General features: G+C 46.0%; 1 long non-coding RNA gene across 1 annotated transcript; it reads left to right on the top strand.

Annotated features, from left to right (window-relative positions):
* Window positions 1-49: 49 nt before the first annotated feature.
* LOC114018101 (uncharacterized) lies at window positions 50-14,494 on the top strand. The gene is made up of 3 exons (XR_008735394.1): window positions 50-596; window positions 3,767-4,073; window positions 4,304-14,494. It is a non-coding gene; the product is annotated as an uncharacterized LOC114018101 (long non-coding RNA).
* Window positions 14,495-18,335: the final 3,841 nt, after the last annotated feature.

The following is an 18,335-nucleotide window of genomic DNA, read 5'->3' as shown; positions in this document are numbered from 1 at the left end:
CCTGATGGCGTCATTACGCCGCGCCGCGCCGCCGCGCCGCCCCTCGGTGCCCCGCTGTTGCCGGGCAACGGGCTCCTGCGTCCTCCCGGGAACCGCCCGCCGCCCGCCCGCCGCCGCCGCCTCCACCGGGCCCGGGCCCGTGTCCCTCCGAGCCGGGAAAACGGTGCCGAGCGGGAGCGCGGCCGCCGGCCCGCAGCAGCTACCCGGGCTTGCTCAGGGCCGGGGAAGCCCCGGCAAGACGTTGCCGCTTTCTTGACCGGCGCCTCGCGAGGATGGGCCCGGGGAACGGGCAGACCCCTCAGCGGGGCCCGCCGCGGCCCGCGCCCTGCCCCCGCGTCTCACCACTCCTCGAGGGCCAACACCCTGGAGGTGGCTCTGCCGGGACTGCTGCAGCCAAACCGGGAGCGAGGCCCCAGAAGTCTGCTTTAAAATCCCAGGATTTTTAAGGGAGTGCTATTTCTGAGCTCTTCCCACACACACAACTCAACATCTCCGGTGGATCGCCTCCAGCTGACAGCCCTCCCTGCGCTCATGGTGGCTGCCGCCTCCGCTCTCCCCCTGCCCTCAAGCTCGTTTCCATCCTGCCAAGTGCCTGGGTATGAATTTAAAAACCTGAAGCTATACATATAGTCAGGTTCTCGGTACAGAGTCATTGTTACTGACTGAGACAAATTTTCAGCTAAATGCAGAACAAATTCTGAGTTATGAAATCTGTACACAGAGGTTAAGATATTGTTCTGGCCTGGAAGCCGATCGTGAATTCATAAACTTTCAGAGAGGCTGGACCAGTCTGTTTTGAGGCTGCAGGTGGAACAAGAGTTCGGAGGATTTGTTACACCTTAGTTGTACTAACCTAGTGAGCAGAGGATTGATTGGCAAGATCCAGCGGCTGGGGATGAGAAATCAGCATTTAGCCAGGAGGGCTAAACTTTGAGAGCTGGCAGATGCGCTGCCATGCCATGCCAGCGCCTCTTTCTCTAGATCCAGTTCAAGCAGAAATTATTGTGCTGCAGGCAGGTACCAGTAAGTGAAACTCTGTGTCAGACTACATCATCATACGGTCCTCTTGGAGCTTAAAATCAAGAGGGATGTTTGACCAGAATGTCACAACAGACTATCAGCCCACAAGAGATGCAGCCTGAAGTAGTGGAGATAAAATGTCAGCATATGCCTGCACAGTGCTTACCTTCACGCTACATGCTCCTCATTTCCCGACAGGCACATCAAATCAGCCTCTGCATCTACCTCATGTTGATTTTCCAAGGATATGTATGAAATCTCTGACAGTATTGAAGACCTACTTAAAAAAATCCATGACTGCCTTTACTCTTTTCCAGATGTTCTTTTATGTCCTGGGAAAACTAAGGTAGCCACAGTAAAAATTGCATATTGAAATTAAACTTTAGATCACAAAGGATGTAAAATACCACACAAAAAGTAGTGTTTACATTTATAAAATGGGTGCACATCCTTAGTTTTTGAATGTTGACAGATATATTGAGTTGCTCTTCACATTTAATGTTCTTCATATATTTCTTCCTTTAAAATACATGTTTTAAAATAGGAAAAAGGAATTAGAGAAAATAAAAAACATCAACTTTGTAAATGTGTAAACAAGAGCAAGGTACATCATAGGGTTCAGAATAGGGTGCTTAGGGACAGGGTTAGTGGTGGGCTTGGCAGTGCTGGGTTAACGGTTCGACTTGATGATTTTAAAGGTCTTTTCCAACCTTAATGATTCTATGATTCTATGAATGCACCGTGCTCTCAAAGGCACCCACAATGTACCTGAGAAACTTAATGTAATTTTGGTGTTGGCTCTACTTTGAGTGGGATGGGACCAGAGACCTCCAGAGGTCCATAGACCTCCGATCTAAATTGTGCTTTGAGTCTATGTCAAAGTCCACAGAGCTAAATTCCTTCACTTGACTTGATAGGACTTGTCCTGTCCTTGGAGAGTCCTCTGGGAATGCATAAAAAGGGCTCAGCTAGCATGGTACAAGGGAGAAACTTGGGAGAACCTTATCCGTAGGCTTCTTTTTGCGTTGCTCCCTCAGGCTGGCTTAAACTTAGAGACCTCTTGCCAGCCCGGGAAGTGGAGGAGCCACCTGTGTTGTGGCCTGCTTGAAGAGGCAGTTGGGATGTGGTGGGATGAGGTCTGATACTGAAGTAGTGTTGGTGGTCTCCGCGGCATGACTTTTGGGGTAGGTGGTACTGAATCTCACATGCAGCAGACCTGTTGAGGCCAGCCAGAGCCTGGCTCTTTGTGCCCCCAAAGGCTACCCTGCGGAATGGCCTGACCAAAACACAGCACTCGTGGTGACTCAGATGTTCTCCCATTCTTGTGCTAGGACATCAGGGAAGCAGTTACCCAGCAGATGCACTGGCTTGGCTCTCCAGAGCTGCAATACATCCTACCTCAGTATTTCCCACACTAGCAATACTGGGAAAGCTGCTGTTAACCTGCCACTCATGCTGCAAATCAAATCTGGTTTGCCCCAGAATTATAACACAGAGACTGTGTCCCCAGGGCACATAGGCCAAGTACACTGAGATGAGATCCCCATTAAGCCGAACATCTCAGGCTGTACTTGAGTCTTCTTTCTCTCAAACGTACTTAGTCTTTCTCCTTAGAAAGGCAAGTCAGGCCATTTCACTTGGGACCAACTGTGCAGAGCCCAGATTTCCAGCTTGAGACATTTTGTGTTTACTCCTTCTTGCAGATCATGGTTGAAACCTCTCCTGACCCTTCCTTATGGTACTTCTGGGTGGGCAAGTTTTCAAAGCTGTCATTGGCCGTTAGAGTAATCTGAGAAATGCTATACTTCCACACTTGCCTGTGTGTTTTGGAAAAATGACTGATGTGGCTGAGATGAGCATAATTATCATAGGGAGGCATAAGGATTTCAGGGAACAGATAGATGGATTTTGGAAGAGATGAGAATGTATCAAAGACAGGTAGGGCAGAACCATGCCAGACTTGTCTGCTTCGTATACCCCAGGAGCTTACAGTGTCGGCGTGAGCTGCAGGTACTAGTCTGTGGTGTCAGAGGAGTAAAGATGTGCAAGAACTCTAGAGATACAAAATAGATGTGCCCAGGACAGATCAATAAGAGCTTTAGCCTAAGCATAGGCAAAAGCATTACAAACCAATTCTGATTTGTGAACAAAGTGATTTTATTTGAAATACTTCTTAAGTTATAAAAAGTCTTTTGGAGGCTTAAATGCAACAGAGCTAATGTCCTTTTAAACATGACTGATGTGCTTTCTTGTTCATTCGCAGAGGAAATATTTTACATTAAAGGTTCTGTTCCTAAAGATTTTGTTCTTAAGGTCTTCCATTTTTCAGGACTCCCATACCTGTGGTCCCATGATAGATAAGTTCTTCATGCTTTCTGGGCTCACAGAACTCTGTTGTTATGGGAGGAGGAGTGGTTAGGGGAAGGCAGAGGAAGAAAGGTTGGAACTGCTTTGACTGTGAGTCACTTAGGTCAAAACTGACAAAAGCCACCACCAGATTTGGGAACATCCTCCAGAGGATCTTTATCCCCTGGAGGATAATCCTCTACCAGCTAGAGGCACTCAAAGGCTACAGTACTCAGAGTGCCTACTGGCTTCAGCTAGGCATTGCATTAAGCTGCTCATCTGAGGACCCATGAGTCTGTTTTCAATCCTTATGCTGCAGTTTCTAGGAGAAAAAGTCAGTTACTGCATTTCAACTCTTGTTGCAAGCCCTGTGTTAAGAAATGTCTTTATTCTTTTCCAGTCCAGCTGCCTGATGGATGTTCTTCAGTTGAAAACAAGGCAAGGTTTCAAGGAGAGGTGATTTCTTTTATCAGAGAAATCAACATTCCTGGAAAAACAGGACAGTGTTTGGGCACTCAAGCTCTCCTTCAAGCCTGGAGCAGAAGCAGGCGGCTCCGGATTGTTCTTCAGCAGTGGTTTACCAATTTGGGATGGGCAAGATTATTGTGGCTGCAATTGTGGAAGAACCCAAACTCTTTGATCCTCCACTTCTTACATGTTGATTTACAATCTGGCTTTACTGTGGAGCAAGCCAACTGGATCCCCGGGTGAGAAACTCATGCTTGCTGTCAGGGGAGTGATGGAAGAGGGAACCAGGTTGGGCTCCATCCTCAAGAGATAGCAGGATTGTGACTATCACTATTGTGGTCCATGTTCACCCACAGCTGTCTCAAAATATTCCCCAATACCTTCCACTCTTCCTTTTATGCTCTTTCAATATCCCTCTGCAGAAGTCTGTGAAGAAAATCTGATGATGCTCTTCTGCTTTTCTTTGCAGAGAAGCAGTTTTGTCACTTTTTCTCATGTCTGGAAGAGGCTTGCTGGAGCTATGAAGAAAGCTGGGAGCCATCCATCTGGCTGGTAACATACCAGTGCAGCGACACAAGGTCATTTACCTGGATATTAGCCAGGCTGGATACACCTGAAGGCAACATAAATATAAACAAGAGAAACCAACTCAGGTTAGTAACAAGACTGCAGCTGTCTTTCTGGGGCAACATGTCTTTTCATGACTGCTGTGTGAAATCTGTGGAAGGGAGACTTCCAATGAGCCTCTGGTGATATTCCATAAATGTAGAGCCAAGACAGACTTAGAGGGGGTAAGGAAGAACTTCGGGCATGGGCCTTCAAAGTCATTGGTGCTTTAGACTTGGGAGTCAAACGGGAGGCTTTCTCATAGCCAGATATAAGGCCTTTGTCAAAGCCAGGATGATTTCCATGATCTGAACTTTTCAAACATCTGTAAGGATGTGCTCAGGTCTGGGAGGAGGGGTCATGTGGGTGTGGGCACTAACAGCATGAACAGGGAGGGCAGAGGGCAAGGAAACACAACTCAGTCTAGTGCAGATGTGCTGTTGGAGGTGATGGTGACCGTCTGCAGCCCAGAAAAGGAGTCAGAAGGATGCACATCCCCTGACTGAGCAGAAATCCCCACACTATCATCTCAGAGCTTTACCGTCTCTGGTCAGAGAAGCTACAATCCTGGGCAAGGCTCACGTCAGGCACACTTCTTTCAGAAGGAGCAACGATGCAAGACTGGTTAGTTTCAGTTTAGCAACAAGATGCATCACATGGAGGGCCTTGGGTGCTTTACTGGGTCATGATCAGGTGCATCTCCAAGAGAAGTTGCACCGGACCCATCATGGCTGTCTTCTAACCCACTCATCTTCCTTTGCTGACATTTTTCTCTGTGGGGGACTGATAGCTGGCCGGGAGTCAGTGTTGGCCTAGCTCACTGGTGGACCATCACAGATTATCAGTTTGGGATTGTTGCAGCTTGTAAGCATGGAAAGATTCATAGCAGATTCAGCTTTTTTCCTCCATGAACTGCAAGGTGGTGGTTTCTTCAGCTGTCTGCAGTATGGCTGTTCTAGCCCTTCCCTTGCAACTTGAGTCAGCAGTGGAAATCCTGTTATTATGATTGTCTTCTCTTTGCTCTTCATGGCATAAAATGGGGGCTGTGCTCCAATGAATGTAGACTTAACAGGGAAAATACTTGCAAATCCAACATCACTCAGACAGTTTAAATCAAATCTCTGGTCCTCCCCCAAAACACCATTACATAACCATTATGTAAACTGTCTCAAAAAATCTATGAAATGCCTCTTGTAAAAATACCCCACCTCCATCATGGAGCTATTGTGAAAACACACTGAAGAGACCGAAAATACTGCCAAGGAGCTATCAAGAATAAGCCCAAAACCCCACAAAGAAGCCATTGTAAATAGGACCATAAAAAATTGAGGGATCATTGTATAAATCCCTTCAAAAGGCTCCCATGAGAATGCTTCCAAAAATCACACAAAAGACTTTTAATACTAGATGCTTTGTGGGATTTTTTAGTTGGTTTTTTTATGGTCCTTTTAATGGGGTGTTTATGGCTGTGCTTTGACACTACAGATCACTTCCAAAACGCCTTCTATGTGGTGTTATTTGGGGCAGTTTTAGAATCACCAAGATGTTCACAGTAAATCCATATGGTTTGACTCCAGGGCAGCTTCACAACTGCCTTGATGATTTTCGCAATTGTTTCATCAGTAATGCCCTATGGGCATTTTCTAAATGTCCCTTTGGTGGGATCACTGAGACATTTGATAAATTACTTTGGTGGGGCCTTAGATCTATATATTTTCAAAATTGCCTTTGGCTGTGGTTTCTGGTGTGCTGGATCTGTAGTTCAGATTGTTTTCCAGCTTTTAGAGGAGTCACAGAATGGTTCCTGGGCTGGGGCTTCAGATGATTTTTCAAATTCTTCTTGGCTCTGTCCCTTGGGTGAGGTCTTTGAGTCAATTTAAAATGACTTTTGGATATCAAGGTTCCAGAGTTGGGTACTGTCTTCAGGAATATTGTAAGAAATGTTTATTGTGTGACCTGAGAAGTGCTTTAAAAAGCATCCAATGATATCTTATGCTCATTTTCAAAATGGCAAGTGTCTCTGGGGTGTGATATAGACATGTGTTGGATGTGATCTGTGATGTACTTTCAGACTGGTCTGTGAGGCCATAGGCAAATGAGTACAGCATCTACTACAGACAGTGATAAGGATGATACAATGACAAGTTATGAGGATGTGTGTCTATGTAGAGAGCCATAAAGATGCAGCGAGATGCGTTACTGCAGAACTGCCCACGCACCGCGCGAGGGCAGAGTAGCTCCAAGTCTGCTCTAGCAGCTTTGTAAAAGAAAGGATCTTCCCAGCATCAGTGTTTTAAGAACTGTATAATCTCTGTGCATGTGTGTGTTCGTATGTGTATGTGAGAGTGGCTGGAAAGACCCCTGGTATTTCTTCTGAAGCACCCAAGCAGGAGCTAATGGTCCCTCTTAGCTTACCAGACATCCGGGCAGGGCGATATTTGAGTATTGTCATGTTGTGTCCAATACAAGGTTACTCAGCACTTTATCCAGTCTGGATCTGAAACGTCAAAGGAAGTGTCACTATTTTGACATGGGAGCCACTCACTCAGTGGGATGGCTGCGGAAGCATGTTCTTTTTGCTGTATAGCAAGGTGTGCTGTGACAGTCCTGCGTCCCTGGCCTGTTCCCCAAGGCTGGATTCCCAGACATCAGCACTAGAAAGTCTGCACACCATGAGGGAAGTACCTTCCCTCGACAGCACCGAGCAAGACATGTGGGCACAGGATCTGGGAATTGTTCCTTTACCTGGAGCTTGACATGGTGCTCTTGTCACTCACCGAAGAGCTCACCTGCTGGCTGTCACAGCACGCACCAGAGTTGCTGCCACTGGAACCAGCCTGTTTTCACCTTCTGCCACACATTTAACCCCTGTTTCTGTTTCATAACCCTTTTTACCTGACTTTGCTCCCTATGCTTATGCATTTGTACCTTAGGGGACATCTGCTCACATCTGCACTACTGGTGGTTGGGCTCTGAGGGGAAAGCGTGCCCTTGATGGCTTGTGAGGAGGTGACTGTGGGATCCAACATGTCTCTGCGTCTCACTTGCTTTCATCTTTATAGAGTAGGTTTTCACCCAAATCAAAATCTTCAGTTTCAGTAACAACCTTCAGTCTTTACCTCTTCCCTAGAATACCATGATGTGTGTAATCTATACCCTGTCCCTTGCATGTCCCTTGCTGGTGAGGAGGGCTGGAGTGCCAGACTCAGGAGTCCAAGTGATTACATGGGACAAGTAGTGAAAAGAGAAGGACAAGGGTGTACCTAAAAGGCTAAAACAGGAGGACCAGAGCGGGGATAGTGCACAGAACATCCTCAGTTTGCCCAGCACTCCCTGGCGGGGTCTGGTGCGTGCTGCCCAGGAGGTCTCTGTCCCCAGATGGGAGGACACACAGCAAAGAATTAGATCCTGCGGTTGTGGGGAGCTTTTTGTCTCCCTTATGCAAATGAATTCCATTATTCTGGTATTAGGGTTAGCCAGTGTGATGAGGGCCCCAATGCAGTTGATGCAAAAGTTCCATGATTTTGTGACGCTTCAAGCAGGGATTCCATAGGTGAGGAGATGAGGGGAAAAAAGCAGAAAGAGCTTCACTGTAAGTCTAATGGTCATTTAATTTTTTATGTAAGTGCTGGGCAGGTGATGGATCTGCTAGTTCTCCATAAGGAAGAACCGATTGCAGATGTGGTGGCTGATGGCAGCTTTGGCTGCTGGAATTATGACTTGGTGGATTTGAGACAAGTAAGGAAGGCAAGCGGCAGAGTAATGATTCTGACACCAGGAGATCAGGCATCATTGTATTCAGGGGTTAGGTGAGATTGCAATGGAGGTTGACCTTGGAGAGCAAAGCCACCCAGGAAAGCTGCTAAAACTTTGAGGGTGACCTCCCGAAATGGAGGAAGGGCCTAGCCTGATCTGCAAGAAGTCAAGCAAGCATGGCAGGAGGCCAGCATGGATGAACAGGGAACTCATGACTAAGCTCAAATAATAAAAACAGTAAGTGCTCAGAAAGTGAAAGTAGGGATGGACTGCCCAGAAGGAATATAGAAACATTGCTTGAATGTGCAGGGGTGGAGCTAGGAAGCATTGGTCCACTTCTGAATGGGTTGGGTGTCCTCTTGACAAAGGACATGGAAAAGGCTCCAGGCTTCACTAGCATGGCCTCCCTGGCTGTGAGAGAGGGAGGTACATTAGAAGAAGATAAAATTGTAGGTCATTTAAGGAAATTTAATGACCCTGTGAGACCAGACAGGATGTACCTGAAGGGCACTGAGGGAGCTGGCTGCATCACTGAAAACTCTTGGCAGCTGGGGAAGGATCCTGATGACTGCCATGAAAAAGGCAGGTGTCACATCCATCTTCAAAAAGGGCAAAAAGGAGGATCCAGGAAATGACAGAGCCTCACCTCAGTCCCTGGGGAAATTTTGGAGCAGATCCTCCTTGAAACCATGTCCAAGGACATGAAGGCACAAAAGGACAAGGAAGCGACTGGGAACAGTCAGTGTGGCTTTACTAAAGGTAAATCTTCCCAGTTACCTTCCAAAGTGAGATGACTGGCTGTGTGGGTAGAGGGTCAGTGGGTGCTGTTTCCCCTGACTTTTGCAAGATTTCTGACAGTTTCCCATGCACACTTGTAGCAATGGTGTTGCAGTGAAGGCCAACCACATACTGGGCTGCATTAGTAAAAGTGCAGCTAACGTGGAGGGAAGCATTTTTTCATTTCCATTTGGTACTTAGGGGGTCACACCTGAAGTGCTGTGTCCATTTTGGAGTCCCCAAGCATAAGAAAGACATAAGAGTCCAGATGAGGCAGTTGGGGGCTGAAGCACAGGACACATGATGGGGGGCTGATGGGGCTGGGTTTCAGCCTAAAGGAGAAGAGATGAAGGAGAGATCTTGCTGCCTGCAGCTACCTAATGTGGGGCTGTGTCAGAGGTGCATGTTGAAAAGGCCAGTGGTCGTGGACACAAATTTCAGCAAGGGAAATTCTGCTGCAAAATTTTCCCCCGTTGGAGCGGTACAGCTCTGGGACAGGTACCAGGGAGCTGGTGAGATCCTCATCCTGGAGGGGTTTCAGAACCTAACAGCACAAGGTGCTGAGCAACCTGATCTTGCTTTGGGGTTAGTCCTGCTTTGTGTAGGGAATTAGACTGGAGCCTTCCAGAGAGCTGGTCTGACCAAAATTATTTTGGGTTGCTTTTATCTCTCTGCATACAAGACTGTATTCTCGTTTAATCTAAACATCCTATTGAAGACTATAAAAGCTCCAGCATTTATTTTTAATTTTTGTATGCTATATTATAGAGGGGTTTTTTACATTTAAATTTTCTCTGTCTAGAAACTCTCCAAGATCTTGTGGACAGGTTGGTTGCTGTTATAACATATCTGGGATAGTATAACTTATTCCCAACTCATAAATTGACATTAAGAAATTTTCTGTTTGCTGTTGTTGTGTTTACTGCCATGTCTTCATATTTTGCTTACAGGCTTTCTCATGCAGGAATAGAGCTCCAGAATCTTTATGTAGTTCACCAGAGCCAGGTGAAACTTCCTTTAGCTGTGTTTTGCAACTCAGAATGCTTTACAGTGTTGTTTCTAAACCAGTCTGTGTTTTGATGTTAGAAAACGAGGTCAAGGGTGTACAGAGCTATGTCAGTTCACATTTTATTTGTTCATTAACAAAAAGACCTAGATGAAAGTGAAGGAAAACTGAAAAGTACACTGGTGAAAAAGCTGATGCTTTGAGAATCTTGCCTAGATATCTGCAAAATTTTTCTGTAAAGGCTTCTTTGTTGATATTGCATTCTGGACACTTGTTTCCTCTCAAATAAAAAGGGAATACCCACCTATCTCTACTATAGGTTTAAATACGACAGCCATTAAGGCTTTTTCTTTTTACTGTAATAATGCTATGGGGCTGTTGATGTGCTTTGAGTGATGTTGGTTTTAGGGTGGAAAATGGATAGGTGGCCTTTTGTGCAGGAAAGATTGCTGTCATAATGTGCTTTAAAGTTTTATGGAGCTATGTTTCTGTAAGCTATAATTTGTGTCCCTGAAGTTCTGGTGAATAAGAGATCATGCCGGTGAGGAAAAATGACCTTACCAGAAAATAAAAGTTCCCCAATATTATGGACTGCCAGAAATGTAATGGAATTTATTTTATGAGGTTTTTTTAAGTCCTTAAGGTCTATCACATATATGTGTGCACCCAGAGGCCCCACAAAGCTTTGCCAGACAGGTTGAACATGCCTGTCCTTAGTGGCTGTCTTGCTTGTGGGGTTGGCCTGCAGGTGTTAACCTCTCCTGTCTGATGCAAGACAGTGAGAAAAGCTGTAGGAGGCTCAGACTCTTTCCAGAAAGGTTATTGTCGCCTTGAGAGTTACCTGTGCTCATGGGTGTCGCTGTGGCCCTAAACTTTGAAGTGATCCATAAAAGATGGCAGTGTAGTCTGGGAAGGGTCATGCAATATGCTTTGTAACACAAGAAATATTTCTGCCAGTGGGATGGACAATCTGGGGCACAGGACTTGACTAGCAGTGGAGCTGTGGTGTAGTTGGGGAGAGGCAGAACCACGTTGGAGAAGGCAGAGAGTAGTGGCACCAAGCTTGCTGGGAAGAGTGTGTGCACCCAGCAGGAGCTACCTAGGGTGCCTGGAGTTAGCTCAGGTCCATTTTTTTTTGTTCCCTTTCAAATCTGGAAACTCTCCAGCCCACACTGAAATGGCCCAGACTCACTAAGTCTGGCAAGATGAATCTCATCCAGCTCAGCAGCCATTATTTAACCTCTTCTTTCCCTGTTTCTCTCTGAGCTCTAACCTCTGATAGGATCTATTTTTATTTTATTTTAATTTATTTTCCCTTTAAGAAGTTTTCACTGGAGCAAAAATGTAGTGTAAAAAAGGGCATTTTCAGCTTGGAAGGATTTGTTTCTGGAAGGTAAATTGCATCTCACCCCTATGGTATGCACATGGTGAGCTGTAATTTCTGCCTTCCTTTTAAGCATATGGGAGGCATTAAGAGGTGAGGATTGGTTCCCTGGACACAGTGTTTGGAACAAAGACCATCAGTTTAGAATGGAGACCTTTATATGCTGATATTTTTGTCTTTTTCACTTGGTTGATACAATTCGCTTCACTATGAACTCCTCAAGGCTTTGTTAACAGCAATCATTAAGGACTGTTACGAAGGAGGAAAAGGGACTTGGATGGACTCAGCTGATCACAGCTGAGACAATGGCACACCAGATATTGCAGGCAGAGGAAGCTGCTGCAAAGTGCTGGCAAAAAAGATATCTGACAAGGTGAAATCTCAGAAATCAGCTGCAGGCATTTGAGGGGGGTAAGGCAGAGGCTTTAGTTAGTTGAAAATGGAAATGCCTCCTGCCAGAGTTGCTGTGTAGGGAGAGGTAAGATCTGTGAGTGACCTGGGGGGAGGATTCAGCATCCATTTCTTGTGATTTGGAACAGAGACCTCATGAGGTCTGCTTCTTAAACACCTCTTCCTCAGACTTCTGTGGCATTGCTCTCTCTGCTCCCTCTCCTGACACTAACTGCTAAAGATATTTGTAGGCTGTCTGCAGATAAGAAAGATTAGGAGATACTGAATTGCCAACTGTTTGCGCAGTACAACTTCTGTGATGCAAAATCTTTCTACTCTTTCTTGCTCATGTGGGAGTATGAAGAAGGCGGTGGTGCAGCATGTACTGATGTCTGACTGTAGCTTCTTGCCTTTGTGTTTTGCTGTTCTTTGAAGACTGGGATTTTCAGAAAAACCTGAGGGAGAAGAGGCTGTCCAGAAATCTTAACCTCAATTCACTGGTTCAGCAGAGGTCTGGAGAACAGGTGAGGGCTCCTGCTGTCTGTTGTGTGATGGGAGTAAGAGTTAAAGGACCACTGCTCCACTTTACTCACAGGAACAGTCAATGCTGCAAGTAACGGGATCAACTCAGCCTCTGCTTGACAGGCATGTGCTCCCCTGGGAACTGGAGGTTCTCCTCGTGTTGGCCAAGGTGCAGCCTAGTCAGCATTTGCTCATTGTTGTTCATGCCCTCTGCAAAGCATGCAGGGCCTCAGCCTGACTGTCCTTATGGCATGGATCTCCTCAGCCCGTTCTGTATGCTTCTTGTCTCAGACAGGCTCTGGCAGGAAAGACCTCACAGTCAGATCAAGACACTTGTCCTCCACAAGCCTCAGGGCCCCTGGGATGTTCCTTATTCACCAGCATTTGTCAAAAGAGAGTATCGGACTCTTCAAAGCTTTGCTCACTTGACTTACACCTGGCAGCTTCAGATCTGCAGCACAGTTTTATTTCTGTTTTCCTACAATTTATTTTATTTTGCGTGGGGTGATGCAGGGGTGTACATAGCAGGAACAGGAAGAGAAGTGGTGCAGCAAAGTGGAGATAGAGAGATGGGGGTGGGTGATGGATCCAAACAACCAGCCAGTCACAGCAAGGCAGAGAAAGGCCAGCCAAGCCATAAAAGCTGGACCAGAAAGTGCTTTGCCTTCTTGTCTTTTTTCCTTTTGCCCCTAACGTAACTGAAGATGTGTGTGTCCAGGGTGAAGTTCATTTCACTGTGTTCCTGAAATGTCTTCAATATGGTGGCAAAAGGAAATGTGAAAATGTGGCTATGTAATTTTTCCAAACCAGAAGCTTAAAAAAAAAATAAAAAATATATATAGAAAAAATAAAGATCTAAATGAAAGAGTGGGAGAAGAAGAAAGAGCAGAGGTGGGCTGGAGAAGGTAGGCGAGGAAAAAAATCCAGTTATTTTAATTGATTGATTCAATTGGCAAAAAACGCAGGGGAAAAACAAAAAATTAAAAGCATAAAAGGCTTTTTTCCTGAGGGCTTGGAGCAAAACAACTGCAGAATTTTTGGTGCAATTGTTTTTCTGTTTGTTAACTGGCTCCGTTACTGTGGGGCAGCAAAGCAAAGGAGAGGAAGAGCCTGGCTGTGAATCACTGTGTAGGAGCAAGTACTCCTTTTGGGCACTCCTTTAACCTCAATGGCAAATTTGAACCCAACTTCACATCTACTTTTTCCTTGAGAATTAGGGTCACTTTAGCTGTGTTGCTGAAGACTGTAGCGTCCTGGACAGCTGATGGTAGGAAAAGTTAGCATTGCCACCAAAACAACTCATCTGGTTCCATCCTCCTTTATTCCCCTGGTTCAAGAAATCATCCACAATGAAACTAGCCCTTTTTTTTGTTGTTGTTCAGAATTAACCTCAAACACTTCCTAGGTGGTGTGGAACAGCTGCTGGATTTTATCCTGAATTACTGCCAGTCTAGGGATCAGTTTTTTCCACACACCATGGTGTAAGCACAGATATAGGATGATGCTTTTGAGAGGAGGAACTAGTTTATGGGTGTACTCACAAAGTTCCTGGCCCTTTGCTTTCTTGTACATCTTGGCTGGGAAAGTTACAGTAGTAAGTTTTAAAAGGTATGTTTGGTTATATGCAAACAACACCCCCCTAGTATTTCTAGTCAAGTGTTACCTTAGGGTGAGACCAGCTGTGCATCTCCACTGCTTCCCTCCTGTCCCTCTGCAACGTGATAGGAAAACCTGGACATGCAGGCTGGGACTGTGCTGTGGTGCATAGGGTTGTCCTTGAGCTGGACAATGGGTGAATCAGGACCATGGGTCATGTCCTACAGGCTAGAAGTTTTCTTTGTCTCTAAGACTGTCCCTGGCTGCTGGATAAGGAAGGGAGACAATACCTCAAAGAATCCAGTCTCTCCCCAAGCAAAGAAAATGCTGTCATCAGGAAGAGGGGAAAATGTGTGCTTAGCTTGTAGATGGCTTTGCTGTCAACTTGATTTACACTTCAGGAAAATCAACTGATTGTTGTAAAGAAATAGATCTTATAATATTTATGTGTGATGCTGACTGGTTGGCCAGTCCTCTCTGGTTTTAGGTTGTTGTCTTTGATGTGGTGTTAGTCATTACCTTCAAACATAGTGCTTTATTCCTTGTGAAGAATATGTCTTCCATTTACCCTGGTGGGCCTTGCTTTTTATTTTATATTTTTTATTTTATTTTATTTCAGAACACTTTGAAAAACAATGAATAAAAAAATTATTCTGATTGTCCTGACTGTCAGAGTCCATTTGTGATGATAGTCATAAATAAATGAGCAGTTGCTTAATACTGTCAAAGGAAGTACTTTGGCAGACTGGCATTCTGCCTTTTTATCTTTGGTGATGCAAACTGCAAATGAAAGAGCATGTTTGACTTTTTATGGGGAAAAGACATCCCATTACTCTCCATGTTTTGGACACCAATATGCCTGTCTAGAGCATGCCTTGTTTCCCTTCTTGGAGCTATGGCATTATACAATATTAGCAGTAGTTCAATATAAGTAACATTGACTGCACAATATACATGAAGAGCACTGCTGCATCCCAGCCTTTACCCAGCCATTGCCACACTGTGACATCAGTAACAAAGTTGTAAATCCAAAGATTATTTCAGCATGTTGAGAAAATGTCAATTGCTTGCTACCAAGTCCCAGAAGAACCTTCTTGCCATAGGTTTGATTCCTTTTAGTGCTCTCACAGCAGAACTGGCACCTTTCAGCTCTTAACTGAAGATTTACATGTTCCTCAGCTTGTCATGTGCTCCTCCATAAACATCAGATCTGACTTTAGACACTGAATGCAAGACTATCTATAGCTGTCTTGTGTCTCAAAGAACAAAAACGGGATGACAGCTATGGACAAAATGATATCAGGTGAATCAGGACAGGATGCTGTAATTTAAAGTAAATCGTTCTATTCCTGTTTCTTCCAGTTTCCTAACATTGAAGTTCTGCCAGTGTAAGTCTCTATATATTAATGCATACTTGCAAATGAGGTTGCCATCGCTGGATTTTGATACTTCACAGTGCTGAAATACCAGTTGTGGCAAGTGGAACTGTGCTTGTTGAGTTGCTGTGGATACCAGAAAAGGAAGACACATGCTGTGGATTGACTTGGGAGATGAGAAACACAGCTCTGGAAAGATGACAGAGATAAGATTGCCACGCCAATCCAGCTTTGTATCAGTCTCTCTAACAGACAGTGTTGGATGCTGTAGAGAAATGCCCATTACTTTCATCCTGTGCTGAGAAGGCTTGGTTACTGCTCTGCACTAAGGCTGTGAATAAACCCAGCTCTACACACTGCAGCAGAGAATAATTTTCTTCCTTTCTCAGGGTGATGTACAAGGCATTTTAGGATGGGAGTTGAAGGATTTTGGGGTGAGGTATTTTCCCAGGTTGGCTTTTCATAAAGGGAACTCAGCTTTTCCTGTGATTTTTCCCAAGGGTCAGCTTGGCAGTTGTTTGTACAATGACATCCTAGATAAATGTAAAGAGAAGAGCATGAGCAAGGATCTTGAGCTTGCTGGTATGCCTTGGAACATAGCTGGAGATATTTTGAACATAGATTGCTTTCATACAAGGTTTAGGAAAGCTCCTAGCAGAATACTTCTGTTTCCCAACAGAATAGTACGTACCACCATAGTAGTGGGAGAGTGTCCTGGCCAGAGGAATCAGAACAAACTATTAACTCTTCAGCCCCTTGCAAGCCTGCTTCCTCTTTGCCATGTTCCTGCCTATCACCTTTCAAAGTGGTGCCTCTCCTTCTTCTGGGTATGGGAAGTGTACAGCTGGAAGCAAGGTAGATTCCAGACAGATCTGTGGCTTTGACTGCATTCCTGGGAACACCCCGTTACCAGACTGATGCTTGAAGGCTCTAAGTGCGTAGGACAGCCAGCTCTCCGTTGCGTGAAAGCAGTGTGGCTGAGTGAAGCATGAAGGAGTAAAGTGTGCTATGCCATTTCCTTGGCAGCGCGGGGTGCCACAGGCAGTTGCTCCATGCTCTTGCCTGGCTTCCCGCTCTGTTTAGGATCAAACCCAGTGTCTCTTGTAGCTGAGAGTCCTCCCTGAGGTCATCCATCAGATCTCACCTTCTTCTGTGCCAGTCTGCCCATCTTTCACTGCTCCATCCCGGAATGCATATAGAATGCAGCAGATGATACAAGGGAAAAGCAACACCATGGCCCGTGGAGACTGACGATCACAATGTCTTTCACTTTGAGAACAAAGGCCAATCTGTTTGGTCTTTTTGATACTCCTGCTCTGGACTGTCTGTGCCTACACCAGCCAGCATCTCCTTCCTGGGGTCTTTGATGGAAGGAAGAGGTGCATGGGGGATTCGGGGCTGGGAGCACAGTGTCTGTATGGAGAAATGTTGGGTCTGGATGGCACAGGAAAGAACCCAGCAGGAATTACAACTAACAAAATATTCACAGACAAAAAGTCAGGATGAAATTCCTCAGTTTTGCTTCCAGGAGCTCAAACCAGCAAACCTGGTGTAAGTTAGCCTGGAAATTCCCAGTCAGGTCTTGAATAGTAATGGTTCTTGGGGCATGTTTGGAAGAGCTTGTTTGAAAATGTGGATATGGTTTTGTGTCACTGGAGTGCAGGGAAAAGGCATTAACCCTCTGGTAGCTCAGGGTGTAACCTGCAACTGCTGAGGTCAGCTGACAGACGATGTGTGGTCTATCTCGGTCTTGAAGATGGGCTTGCATTCTCCAAAATGTCTGTTTTCCTTTGGCCTCCAAGGAAGCTAGTACCAGATATTGCAATCCCATGCAGAGCTTGCTTCTCATCGTTTGCATTTCCATGGCTGTGGCAGTGCTGCCGTCCCAGTCATGGCCCAGGCTTCCAGAAATCACAGCATTGGTAGAAAAACAATGAGATGGAAAAAATAATACTGTAGGGTGCTTGCTTCACTGGCTTTGTTTCAGAGGAGTTGCATATCTACAGCCATGAGGGCTGGACAAGTGAAAAATTGACATCTGAGAGTGCCTACGAACTGTCTTCTACATTGTCCTGTTAGACAATGCTTCCGGGTCCCTCAGGGCCAAAATCCTCCCCGAAACATGCTGTCTCTCCCCTTCAGGGTGTCCTGACAGTGCCTTGCTGACGTGCAGGGAAAACCTCAAAGGTGCCCAGCCCTGATAATGGCTTCCAGAGCAGCTCTGCATGTCATCCGGCTACCCAGAGGGCCTCTGCCTGGAATATCCCACATCAGCCAAAATGTAACCCACAATGCAGTGTGGCCTTGTCCTCCTCCCTTTCAACATGTCCCACCACTTCTGTGCCCTCCTGCTCACTCAGGCTGTTGCAGGCAGTGCCTGAAAAATGTGCTGCCATCTGGAAACCTCTGGTGTGTCAGAGGGGACCCAGGACCACCAGCTGAGTGGGGGGCATTGCCAACCCACTCTACCACACTGGCAGAGCTGCAGCCTTACTGCGTTGGGACTCACAGTCCAGCCCTGCTTGTCCAACCATGAGGTGCAACTCACTGGCTGCTGTCTGTGGCTCTTTGGCAGCCAGACCTCTTCCAACCAGGAGCAGTTGCGCTCCATGGAGGGGGCCCAGACTTAAACTTCTCTCTCACTCCCTTAGTTGCATACATCCCCTTCCAAAGACTGGAATCCGGGGGAGCCCTGTCTCCAATGCAAAGAGATCACAATACCTCAAGGACCTCCGGTTGCTGTTGGGAGACCCATGCTTGCATTTGGTGGCCTCAAAAAGGGTCGACTGGAAGGGAATATCCAGACAGTGTGGTATCTTACTGCCAAACCTTAGTTCAGAAGGCAGAAGAGCAGCCTCATGAGTTCTTGCTGGTGGAGGAGGGAGAGCAAGAACTTCCCTCTGTTCTGGGCTTGCTGAAGTCATTTTGCACCTCTGCTGGTTGACCAGCAGTGGTTTATGTAGACCAAGCTGGCTCCTGATTGTCCACAGGACTGGGTAATCCAGGCTGGTTGTGCTGCCAGTGGAGCAGCAGGGTTGCCCTCAGTTACCCAACGACTGGCAGAGGGCTGAGCTGCCTGAAGGTGGTC

The sequence above is a fragment of the Falco cherrug genome, chromosome 16 (genome assembly GCF_023634085.1).
Source record: "Falco cherrug isolate bFalChe1 chromosome 16, bFalChe1.pri, whole genome shotgun sequence".
NCBI lineage: Eukaryota > Metazoa > Chordata > Aves > Falconiformes > Falconidae > Falco > Falco cherrug.
This window is presented reverse-complemented; position numbering and strand designations above follow the sequence as displayed.